Here is a 12,764-nt window from a genome sequence, read left to right on the forward strand (position 1 = left end):
TGATGTTATAAGGTAGAGTTATTTCTATGTCCAGTAAATGCAAACTCTGAACATCTGAACAGACTTATTGTCTGACCAGAGTGTGAATGGCTCTTCTACTTTCAGATACCCACCGGCAGGGCCACAGAATCATGAGTTTATATGAGTTTTCTCATATAAAAAATGAAGGTTTTTTCACTGAATGATTTATGGACTCCCTTCTCAGCTATGAAAAGTATTTTGAAATTGTTATTGTAAATATAAATTTTTTAAAGTCTTTCTCTGAAGGCCTTTAACAATAACATGGTTGAAGTGTAACCCTTTAGAAGAAGTAGAGGAGAGTTACAAATACCTGACTCCTTGGGCTCTTCTTAGACCAAAACTCTTGGTAATGGTAGTTTCAGATGATAGTTTTCACTGATATTTACTTCAAGTTCTGTGGATAACATTCACATCCAACAGTTCTAATGAAAAAATAAAAGCAAAGAATTATTCTTTTTTTGGGGGGGGTTAATAAAATGGGATACCATTCTGAATAAAACATGCAACCTATGACAAGTTACAATTCAGATTTTACCCTTTAACTCTTCCTTGCCTTGGTAATTTCTTTTTCATGGGCTATAGGTTTAAAGATTTGGTAAGCAATAATATCAACCGTAAACTTCATAACATTGCATATATTGATTATTTATTGCAGGTATCTTTAATGGAAAGTAATACTCTCTCTGCATTTGCAGTAGTAATGTATATTTTTCTTCTCAAGTAGATTTAAGTGAAAGAGAAAGTGAATTGATTGCAAAGATATTAAATTGCTACAAGTACAGGTCATATACTAAAATTAATAAAAATAACAAAATTTATAAATAGCTGTCCTTTTTAATAAATAAATTTTTATTTAAATGGGGTGACATCAATAAATCAGGGTACATATATTCAAAGAAAACATTTCCAGGTTATTTTGTCATTTAGTTCTGTTGCATACCCATCACCCAAAGAGAGATCGTCCTCCGTCACCTTCTATCCAGTTTTCTTTGTACCCCTTCCCCTCCCCCCTTCTCTCTGTCCCTCCCCCCACCCCCCGTAACCACCACACTCCTGTCCATGTCTCTTAGTCTCACTTTTATGTCCCACCAATGGATGGAATCATGCAGTTCTTGTTTTTTTCTGATTCCCTTATTTCATTCCGCATAATGTTATCAAGATTCCACCAATCTGCTGTAAGTGATCCGATGTCATCATTTCTTCTAGCTGACTAGTATACCATGGTGTATATGTGCCCCATCTTCTTTATCCAGCCTTCTATTTTTTTTTTACAGTGATTAAAAACCTTTAAGCAAACTCTTGGCCCATACAGCAAGAATCCATAAAAGAGTAGTGTCCTTAACATGTTCATCAAGTCCAAGTTGGCCCCATCACCATGTCAAATCCCTGAAAAATGTAACCCAACCACAGTTCAGTCTGTTAGGATCTGTCACAGGGAGCAGGAGTCCAGGAAAAGTCCACATCCAGGAAAAGTCCACATGGCACTGGAATTGTTGTCACCATTCTATACTTTGCAGCTCATGCCCAAGTCCCAGTGACTGCTGCTTCTAGCTGGTAATGATTCAGGTAGACTGGAAAAACCATTTGCAGCATGCGTGGATATGGAGCTTCTGTTCTCCTCTGCCTGAAGAGATGAGACCAGGTTGCTTTTCCCTGGAGCTCTGCGACTGTGGCTTGGTAAAAAGAACCTTGGGATACACTAAGCTGGGTGGCAAAGGTAGATTCATAATAGGAGTTGGCAAAAGGGGGAAAGAGAGCTCTAAATTAGGAGTAGCTCCCAGCCTGAAATATGTGTGGGGCATTGAGATAGGAGGGATAAAGGAAACACTATATATTAAGCAAAGGAGCAGAACATAGGACTATCAACACCCACAACAGAGATCTTTGAGGGAAGAATAAAAAACCTGACTATTCAGGAAAAACATAGTTAAGTGGCCCTTGTGCAAATGAGATCAGTTTACCTGCTTCTTGGAAGAAATACCCTGGGCTCGTCCACAGTGTCGTAGATGGGGCCGATGGCCCTGGGCACCTTCTGCCTTCAGTGGCAAACCCCAGCTTTCTGGGCAAGGTTAGGATATAGGTGGTTGGAGCAGGGCTTGAAGAGATTGAACCCTCCCTTAGAGGAGTGAGGGGGAAGCCTACCTTCCAGTATCCCTATTTCCTCACAGTAGAGGCATGTAACCCTGGCAGGCTTTAGCTCAATGACCTTCCTTTCCACTATTGAAGCAGGAGACCCCTTTGGGGTGTTGGAGCCTTTAAGGGCATATACTAAAAGCTGGTAGTTCCCCTGATCTCTATTGGGCTTTTTCTGCCTCTAGGTATCTTAAAAGCCATGCTCAGAAGATCTCACTGAGGGATTTGAGGATCCCCATCCGCCTATATAAATCTTTTCCATATATCTGGAGCTATTTGGAAAAAGACAAATCAGTGAATTAGCTGGATCTAATAAAGAAGGTAGTAGTTTGCAGGCGAAAAAGATTTGGTGTCTCCTGTTCATCAGCATTCAAAAGAAATGTAAAAAAAAAATTTTTTTAAGTAAAAAGCATGATATAGTAGACCTGTAGGAGTTCCAGGATATAACTACCCCCTTTTAAATTGCTTTTTTTTAATTGACCTTAAAATGTTTGCTGAGGACACTTTAATAATACCTTAACTTTAAAGATTGTAAGCATGACAAAATACAGTAAATGCTTTTGCTCCATATGCAGGAGCATTTTCAGTTAAGCCAATTTAGGAAATCCAATAATAGAACAATGCATACAGACCATGAGCTATAGCATGCTTAGCAGCCTCTCCTGTTCTGACAGAGGTTACTATAGATCCGGAATATGAAGCCACTCTAATGTGGACATACGACTGTTTGCCAAATGAAGGTATATGAGTAACATCCATCTGCCAAAATTGTCCTGGTAGGGGTCCTTGAGGGTTAACTCCAAATGAGGGGGCAGTATAGGACCCCTTGGACAGGATTTCCCAATCTACTGTGCTGCTTCCCGTGAAAGTTGAAACTGTTTACACCAGGCTACAGTGTTCTGGTGACGAATAGTATGAGACTGACTTGCTCAGTCTGTCATGGTTGCTCCATATAATTTTCTTTTGGGTAGCTTGATCAACAAGGGCATTTCTAGGCCCTGGCCGGTTGGCTCAGTGGTAGAGCATTGGCCTGGTGTGCAGGATTCCTGGGCCAGAGCACACAGGAGAAGCGCCCATCTACCTCTCCACCCCTTCCCCTCTCCCTCCCCCTCAAGATTACTAAAGCATGGCCCTGGCCAGTTGGCCTAGTGGTAGAGCATCAGCCTGGCATGCAGAAGTCCTGGGTTCGATTCCAGGCCAGGGCACACAAGAGAGGCACCCATCTGCTTCTCCACCCCTCCCCCTCTCCTTCCTCTCTGTCTCTCTCTTTCCCTCCCGCAGCCAAGGTGGAGCAAAGCTGGCCTGGGTGCTGAGGATGGCTCTATGGCCTCTGCCTCAGGCACTAGAATGGCTCTGGTTGCAACAGAGCAACGCCCCAGATGGGCAGAGCACCGCCTCCTGGTGGATGTGCTGGGTGGATCCTGGTCGGGCGCATGCGTAAGTCTGTCTGACTGCCTCCCCGTTTCCAACTTCAGAAAAATACAAAAAAAAAAAAAAAAAGATTAGTAAAGCAGCACAATTTTGACAATGGATGTGATTTACTCACAACTCCCTTAACCATGTCCGATTTCTTGGATAATCATGATAATCTTTTCCCAGTTGGTTTCCAAGATTATTCTTTTGCTTTCTGTCAAAAGAGTCTATCACTGAGAGCCACTATCTGCCTTATTATACGTCAGACTTTGGAAGTGATTGTTTAATGGTGTTTTTGTCTATGCCTCAATTAAGAAGCAGAGATGCTGGACCTAAACAGGGTTAGTAAATGGGTAAAGCACTTCAGGCTCTGTCTTTGATAACCCCCCAAAGTTTCTTTTTTATTAAGAGACATCTGGGGCAAGGTCTGTATTTCCCTCTGTCTACTCCATTCTACCAAGGAGAGAAATGTAAATTGGTATAATTTTTTTGGTAGCTGGTAGCTATTGTATAATACTTATCAATACTTTAAACCAACACACTTTTTTCCACAAAATTCCATTTCTAGGATTTTAGTCTACCAAAAAAGCTTTTAGGAGGTGAGCTATAACATAGATGTAAGAATGTTTATTAAAGCCTTATTTGTATAGTAATAATCGAGATTAAGTAAAATTCATTCTTCTTGACATATGTTTTACTCTGTTTTCAATGATACTTCCTTCATTCCTCTGGTTGGTTTTCCCGCTGTCTCTCTAGCTTCTTTCAGACTTCATTGCTTATATATGTATTCCTAAATATACTGCTAGTAAATTATTAGAATTTAGAAGAAAGTTATCTATGTTGCTGGTTATGAACTCTAATGTATTTCTCTATATCCAGAACAAAGTTAGAAAAAAATTTACTCTTTATATCAAAAATAAAAGGTGCCTAAGAATAAATTTAACAAAAAATGTGCAAGTTATTTTTAGAAAACTATAAAAGTTTATCATACATAGTAAAGAAGATCCAAATATTCAATGTTACAAAGATATAATTTCTTTTCATTTCAATATATACATGCATTGAAATACCATGTAATGGTTAATGTTAGGTGTCAGTTTGACTGGCCATGGGTGCCCAGGTTAAACATTATTTCTGGGCATTTCCAGACATTACATACTATACAGACATTTCAATCGAAGGACTCAGTAAAGTACATTGCCCCTCTGAAGGTAAGTGGGCATCATCCAACTCAATTAGGCCTGAATAGAAAAGAAGGTGGAAAAGTTTGCCCATTTTTTTCTTTCTTTACTGTTTGAGCTGAGACATATCATCTTCTGCCCTTGGGCTGGAATTTATACCATTACAGATATTGGCTCCTCTTGTTCACAGGTTTTTGACATTAGACTGATTTATACCACGGATTTTCCAAAGTTGCCAGTTTTCAAATGGCAGAATGTTGCATTTTTTAACCTCCATAATCTCTTGAGTCAATTCCTCATAGTAAATAAATATATCTAACACTCTTATACTTAAGATACATTATGAAAGTATAGTTCTAACACCGATGGACACCCTTGTACATGTGCATCAGGATCGACATAACAATGTTTACAGCACCATTTATGAAATAACTGATCCCTGAAAACAACCCAAGTGTCCTTCTCTGTAGACTAGATAAATGAATATTTTTAGAAAATTCATAAAATTGTATATAAAACTGAATTAAGACCCCTTTAGTATAGAATTTTAGAAAACTGATTTTCAGAAATATTTCGTTACAGCCAAGTGTTCTATACAAAGTAAAAATATATTTATGAGTTGTCTTATTATAAACTTCCCATAAACCTATACTTGTTTAGTCATTTATTTCATCGTCTTTTCTATAAGCATTTATTTACTGAATGCCTGTTATATACCAAGAATTATGATGGAATGTGGGGGTGTATATCATGTAAAAGGCAATATATTTATCTTTAATTTTTCCTTGAAGTAGTATAAGCAATATGGGAGGACGACACTATCAACAGTCAGAGAAAGTCAAAGAATTTTGAGATATGAAGGCTTTCCAATAAAAGGAGAATGAGAGAAACGCATGCCTCCTTCTAGGTGATACAACTAAGGCTTCAAGGTGGAGGTGGTACTTTAAGATGATCCTACAATGCATGAACATTAACATCCAGTTGGGCAAGGCTAAAGATAAGTTATTCCTAATGCAAAAGGCAGTTTATATTAAGCCAGTGGTTCTCAGGTGGGAACATTTTTCCCCCCAGTGAACATTTATGGAAATCTGGAGACATTTCTGTCTGCCACAATGGGGTGGGATGAGGAATGCTACTGGAATCTAGGGTTTGAGAACAGTGATACCAATAAGCCTCCTCCAACACAAAGAACAGCCACCTATAGTAAAGAATTAGTTTAGATGTAAATAGTGCCAAACTGAGAAACCTTGTTCTAGGCAATGCAAGAGTGAGATAGCATGTCATGTTCAAAAACCTCAGCAAGCTTTGTTTATGGTTATTATTTATAAAACCATACTATGTATTTTACTGTTTGAACATAAGGACAAGTTGAGATGAGGAAAATATTGTCATTACTGAACCTCCCACAAAGCAAATTGCTTAAACATTGAATTCAAAGTATACAAGTATAAAGCACCTTCTCAAAAATCCAATGTAGAGATTATATTTAGAAAAATATATTCCAAATTTAAGCACCTAGATTCTTCTAGTCTGAATATGTATTTTATATCATTTTTAGAGATAAATTATTATAATTTTTAAGATTTCAGTTTTCATAGACATCATACAAATAGTATATGCCATTTTTTTTACCAAGTTCCACTTCCACAGAAGATAATTTTGTTATTTGATATTATGTTTTAAGGGACCAAAGACAAAGTGTTCAATTCACTAAGAGTGTTCACAAATCATCATATGCAATACCAGAAACATGCCAAATATTTTAAATTGTTTTGAGTGCTGTGGAAGAGTTTAAGAAGCCAAACCAAGCTTGAAATAAAATTCAGAGACTTTATTATATATTAAGTAACCCCAAACTGTCAGAATTGTTTGTAGATTTGTTTTTGTTTTTGTTTTTTTTTTTTAATGCAGAGAAAATTTTATTTTAGTGCACAATCCCTTGGAAAAGTAACTTGTCAATTATGCTGAATTGTGACGTCGTTTTCACTGCGTAAAAAACAGACAGAGACTGACCTTAGACTCCTCAAAACAATGAGCTCAGCTGGTTCTAAACCCAGATCCTCAGGGTGTTGAGGCAGCTGTCTTACCCTCTGCATAACTTACCCCTACGTGCTTACTTCTATTGATGTCTTATATTGTGCTTTCTCAGACAGAACCCAGCAGTTTCAGATTAATGTCCTTGGAGTTAGAACTTTTAAAAATGTTATTATGCCCTGGCCAAGTAGCTCAGTTGGTTAAAGTGTTGTCTTGATACATCAAGGTTGTGGGTTCGATACCAGACAGGGCACATACAAGAAGCAACCAGTGAATACATAAATAAGTAGAACAACAAATCAATGTTTCTCACTTTCTTTCTCTTTCTCTTACTCCCTCTCTAAAAATCAATAAATTAAAAATAATTTTTTGAAAACATCATTGCAATTTAAGCAACAATGATTAAAAGTAACTGTCTCTTGTCACCAGGAGCCAGTTCTAGTTTTTTCACTTTTTTTTTTTTTTTTTTTACTTTTAAGACTAATGAATTTGTGGGTGAAAAATATTCTTTTTGATCTGAGTTCATTGGTTGTTACTCTCATCTGAAAAGAGTTAGTGGTATAGATAATAAATTAGATTGAAATGTAAAAATGAGAAGGAACAAAATAGCAATTCTTCTAAAAGTCTGGTTTTAGAAAAAGTCACATTCAGAAATGTTCCTGTTTGAAAACCACAGGAACCAGGCTGTGAAAGACAGGACAGTAGAAATCTGGCATTCATGAAATCCTTCCTTTGGATATCGCAATTCTATTTCTTTTTCATTAGGAGATGTACTCAGGCATCTTAGAGTCAGCTTTGATGCTTTAATTCCTGTTTTCTAGTGATATATTTTATAAGTTTATATAACCCACTTCCCTTTAGACAGGCCCTACAGAGCTGCCAATCTCATGGGCATCCATGCTAGTCTGATGATGTGCAACTGACAGATAGAAGTCTGAATACTTGGTTTCTAGAGTTGAAGGTATACTACAATTATCAACTTTCTTCCCTTGAGGTTGAATTCAAAATTTTTTTTTAATTTTTTTTATTTATTTATTCATTTTTAGAGAGGAGAAAGAGAGAGAGAGAGGAGAGAGAGACAGTGAGAGAGAAGGGGGAGGAGCTGGAAGCATCAACTCCCATATGTGCCTTGACCAGGCAAGCCCAGGGTTTCGAACAGGCGACCTCAGCATTTCCAGGTCGACGCTTTATCCACTGCGCCACCACAGGTCAGGCTTGAATTCAAAATTTATTCAAACAATAAACACTGTTCAAATAGATTCTTCTTTGATCAAGAAGAGAAAATTAATACATCATACTAGTATACTAGTATATATGTGTGTATATATATATTTATATGATGTCAGGTATAAAAGATAAATGCATTTATGTGATATTTCACTATTCTACTCAGAATAATTTTATTTTAGCATAGTAACTGATAACAGTATATACTTATATACCACTTATGTTTTACACTTGACAAAGGAAAGGAGACAATTTGATAATGTTGTTTGCTTACTTACATCTTTTATTAATAAATTATAGTAGGACCAATGTGTTAATCTAAAACACAAAGACAAGGTCTTCAAAAAGTTAATAAGAAAGATTTAATAAACTATTTGTGGTATAACTGGTTGGTTTTTATTGGAGACTCATGCCTTTACAATTAACTTCTCTGAGATATTATTCACATAACCTGAGATTTCAATCATTTATTAATATGTTTAGAAAACATCTATTGATTAGCAATTTTAAACAGTAAATAGCCTTTAAATATTGGTTATGAAAGGTTCCTGTGCTCTCTTTCAAATCCAGTGGTCACACTGTCTTTTCACAATGCATTGAAATTAAAAGACAAATTCTGTATTTCTTGTTTGCCACTGACCCCAGTAATAAGAACAATACCTAGCTGCAAGAGGGGGCAGGTCCACTCAGGTGAGATGTGCTAGCTATACAGCTCATTTACTATGAAAGGAGAGGAGAAGAGATTTGGTTCAACAGCTAGTGTTTCCACCACACAATCTGTTTTTAAAAGTAATAATTAGCTGATCTTTTTTCTCTAAGATGCTTTATCCTTTGAAGGAGCTTCATGCAATTTATTCCCTTTGGATCTGCCTCACTGTCCATCAAAAATTCCCAAAGAATACCACTTAGGTTCCAGCCAGTCTCCCTCTCATAAAAACCAGCAAGACTTAAAAAACTTGAGTGCAGTATAATGTGTATGGGACTTGGGTCACTTAAACTTCCTGACCTGAATGAACATTTGACATTTTGAGTTTTTTCATCTGCAGTGAGAGTGTTGTACTGAATGATTTGCTTCTTTCTTTTCTTTCTTTCTTTCTTTCTTTCTTTCTTTCTTTCTTTCTTTCTTTCTTTCTTTCTTTCTTTCTTCTTTTTCTTTTTTGTCTAAAGGTCTAGTATTCTTTCAGGAAATTAGGGAAAAATTTACTATGAAGCAAATGAAGCCTTAAATTAAAAAGGCCCTTCATATGAACATTGAGGGAGGACCCTAATAACCCTATGTTGTATAGTAATATGATTTTGTAAATTTGGTAAGAATAAGACATTTTTATAGCAACAAGTAAAATACGTGTCCCTCTGTCATAGTTTCCCTTGTGTTAGGAGTACAATAACTGAAATGATGAAACTGATGTTTTCTTTGAAAAGAAATCACAAAATTCCTTGAGAATTCAGGCTTTACGAAAGCTGCACCTGCCCCCTTCTACAACTTCTATACATTCTTTCTTTGGATACCTATAAACATAAGTAGATATTAGAGTAGGTCAGCCTATCAAAATATGTAATAGTAGAATTGGAATGAAATAACTTCCTTAAGCCCCTTTCAGTCCAGAGTCTTCTTTACCTTTATACAGCAGGAAAATTAGTTGTTTTAGTTTTGTGGACCAGTATTTGTGTCCAAACAGCAATTATAACCTTAAATGGAATCATACAAATTGAGAATTGTCTCTTTGTTAGTAGTCTGGGTAGCTGTATCTAGAAAAATATAGTATCCATGGCAACTTGATGTTCAACTTTGAACATTTTGCCTTTTTCTTTACATTGTTATGATTTATAATCATGCTAATAACCTCCCAGTTAGGCATTTTCTGGCCATTAACAACAGCCTGGATTAAAGGCCTCTAGCTTCACCTGAGACCACCAATGCTTTCCATTGGTCATTAATGCCAAGAAAATATGCCAGTATGAAGGTCATTATTGCTTAAATACTAACTTGGAAAGTTATGCAAGGCTAGCAATTAAGCTTGCTTTTAAACTGTTCTGGAAAGCCTGTATAAACACCACAATCAGACAAAACAATAATAATGAAAGCACTGGCCGCTGTTGAAACTGAAGAATGGTAAAAATTTCTCTTCAGGTTGTTGGCCTTTTAAAAATAGCTGTGAGACTAATCATGAGAGAGCTCTGTAAGGTCTGGAATTATTAACTTGGTTATTCTTCTTCTGTCTCCCACTAAGATTCCACCCACTCTTCTAGGAAGTGTTTGCCCCAGATGCACTTCCTGCTGTGTTAATTACCTTGCAAAGTCAGGAGTATCACTGGCCTGTTTATGTTAATTGTCCTTGCTGACTTTATACCAAGATGAGAAGAGAACCAAAAATGAATGCAGAAAGCTCTCAAGTTCTACTATGAAAATGCTTAAAAACTTTGTCATTTAAGATGTTTTGTTTTTTTATATACAGGCAATATGTACTATAACACAAGGAAAAGGGGACTTTTTGGCCATAATATACATTTTGTTCTTATTGCTCTCATTGTACTCATTTATCCACTTCATTAAACAGCTCTAAGTTTACTCCCACAGTTTCCTTCCCAAAACAAAAGTACTTCTAAATTGGTCACCTCTTAAAAATGAAAACTTTCTATATATGCTCCCTTTATAGCCATTCCCTCTTATCCCTCCTTCCATAAACAAGTTTATGAAAACTATAAGCTACAATCTCCATCTTAACACCCATTGCTCTTTTATTCTTCATTTCACTGAAATTTGTACACCACCCTCACCACTCAAAGACATCATTTTAACTAATGTTCTCAGAGATATCCTGATAACTAAATTGATTTGACATTGTTCACTTCTTATATAACCTTTTGGATACACTTTCAATCACTCCATATAATTGCAAAACTTTTTGATTGCATAATTATATTATATATTATATACAATATAATGGAAGTTCTTCTCCCATTACAAAATTTCCTGGCTAATCCCATTCTGATTATCTCTGAAATGATGCTGACTATATAAATCCATTCTTTCTTCTCTTTCTCTATCAATTTTTCTGCTAGCTTCATGGGCTAAGATCCCACCAATATACAATGAGCCCGAACTGATCTCCTGTGACCCAAATCTATATATACTTCCATTTCCTGTGTATATGCATTTGATTTTTCATTATCATTTTATTATCTATTGTTCTAAAATTACTTTTAATGTGTATGTCTTTTCTCATTGATTGGTGGGTGTTTCCTTCTAACTAGTCACCAAAATTAAGAATACAGAAATTATCTTTCATTTCACCTTTGCCACAACTGTCATATCCAAACTCCACACTCTACAAATTCTATCTCACTAACATTTCAAAAATCAATCCTTACAAGACATCATAAAACTGATACAGCTTCGTTCTATTTCTCATGAGACATCAAGTTTTTACGTGTACGTACTAAATCCATTTTCAAGTATAGTTATCTTCTTAAAATGCAAATGTCATCATGTTTTTATTCTGTGTGGATTTTAAGTGGCTTAATCTTTGACCATATGATAAAGTTTGAATTTCTTATCATTGTTTAAAAGATAAGTAGGGTAAGTCAAATGCTAGAATATAAGCTCTTTGAGAGAAAATTTCATTCATCACTTTATTCCAACTCTAGATTTACTTATACCTCATAGCAGAGAAAGTCTGAATGAATGGAAGGCCTTCAAACAGGCCCATGATTACTTTATCTGTCTAGAATACTAATCTGTCTCACCTCTTGACAAGCTTCAAAGTATATGAATTTTATAGCCAATTTTGAACTATTGTGATTGAAGTTTCCTGAATATGCCACTTTGGCTAATAATTTTAGGTTTTACCTCCTTTGCTCGGGCTAGTCTATCAATTGGCTATGACTGAAATGTTTCCTCACCTATAAGATTTACATTAAATAACATGTCAATTTTTTTTTTTTTTTTGAGAAACAGGCAGAGAGAGAGATACAGGCTCCTTCAGATGTCCCTCAGGTGTAGCAAGAGTCTGCTGAACTTCATGGTTTCCTACACCAAGTGTCTTCTTGGAAAAGAGCAGTAACATTGCTACTTGGCAAGAGCAATGACCTCACCATACAGTGACCTCACTACTTGATGACAGACAAAACCCAAAAGAACTTGAAACCCTGCTAACCAGGCAACCACATTCTTTTTTTTATTATTATTATTAAATTTAATGCAGTGACATTGATAAATTAGGGTACATATATTGAGAGAAAACATCTCCAGATTATTTTGAAATTTGATTGTGCTGTATACACCTCCCACAAAGTCAAATTGTCTTCTGTCACCTTCTATCTGGTTTTCTTTGTGCCCTTCCCCTCCTCCACCCCCTCTCTCCTTCCACGCCTCATCCTCCCTCCCCCCAACCGCCCACCCCCGTTGCTATCACATTCTTGTTCATGTCTCTGAGTCTCATTTTTATGTCCCATCTATGTATGGATTCATATAGTTCTTAGTTTTTTTTGATTTACTTATTTCACTCCGTATAATGTTATCAAGGTCCATCCATGTTATTGTAAATGATCCGATGTCATCATTTCTTATGGCTGAGTAGTATTCCATAGTATATATGTACCAAAGATTTTTAATCCACTCGTCCTCTGACGGATACTTGGGCTGTTTCCAGATCTTCGCTATTGTGAAAAATGCTGCCACAAATATGGGGGTGCCTTTTGGAGCCGTTCTATGGTGTTCTTGGGGTATATTCCTAAAAGTGGGATAGCTAGGTC

Source organism: Saccopteryx bilineata, chromosome 2 (assembly GCF_036850765.1).
Source record: "Saccopteryx bilineata isolate mSacBil1 chromosome 2, mSacBil1_pri_phased_curated, whole genome shotgun sequence".
Classification (NCBI taxonomy): domain Eukaryota; kingdom Metazoa; phylum Chordata; class Mammalia; order Chiroptera; family Emballonuridae; genus Saccopteryx; species Saccopteryx bilineata.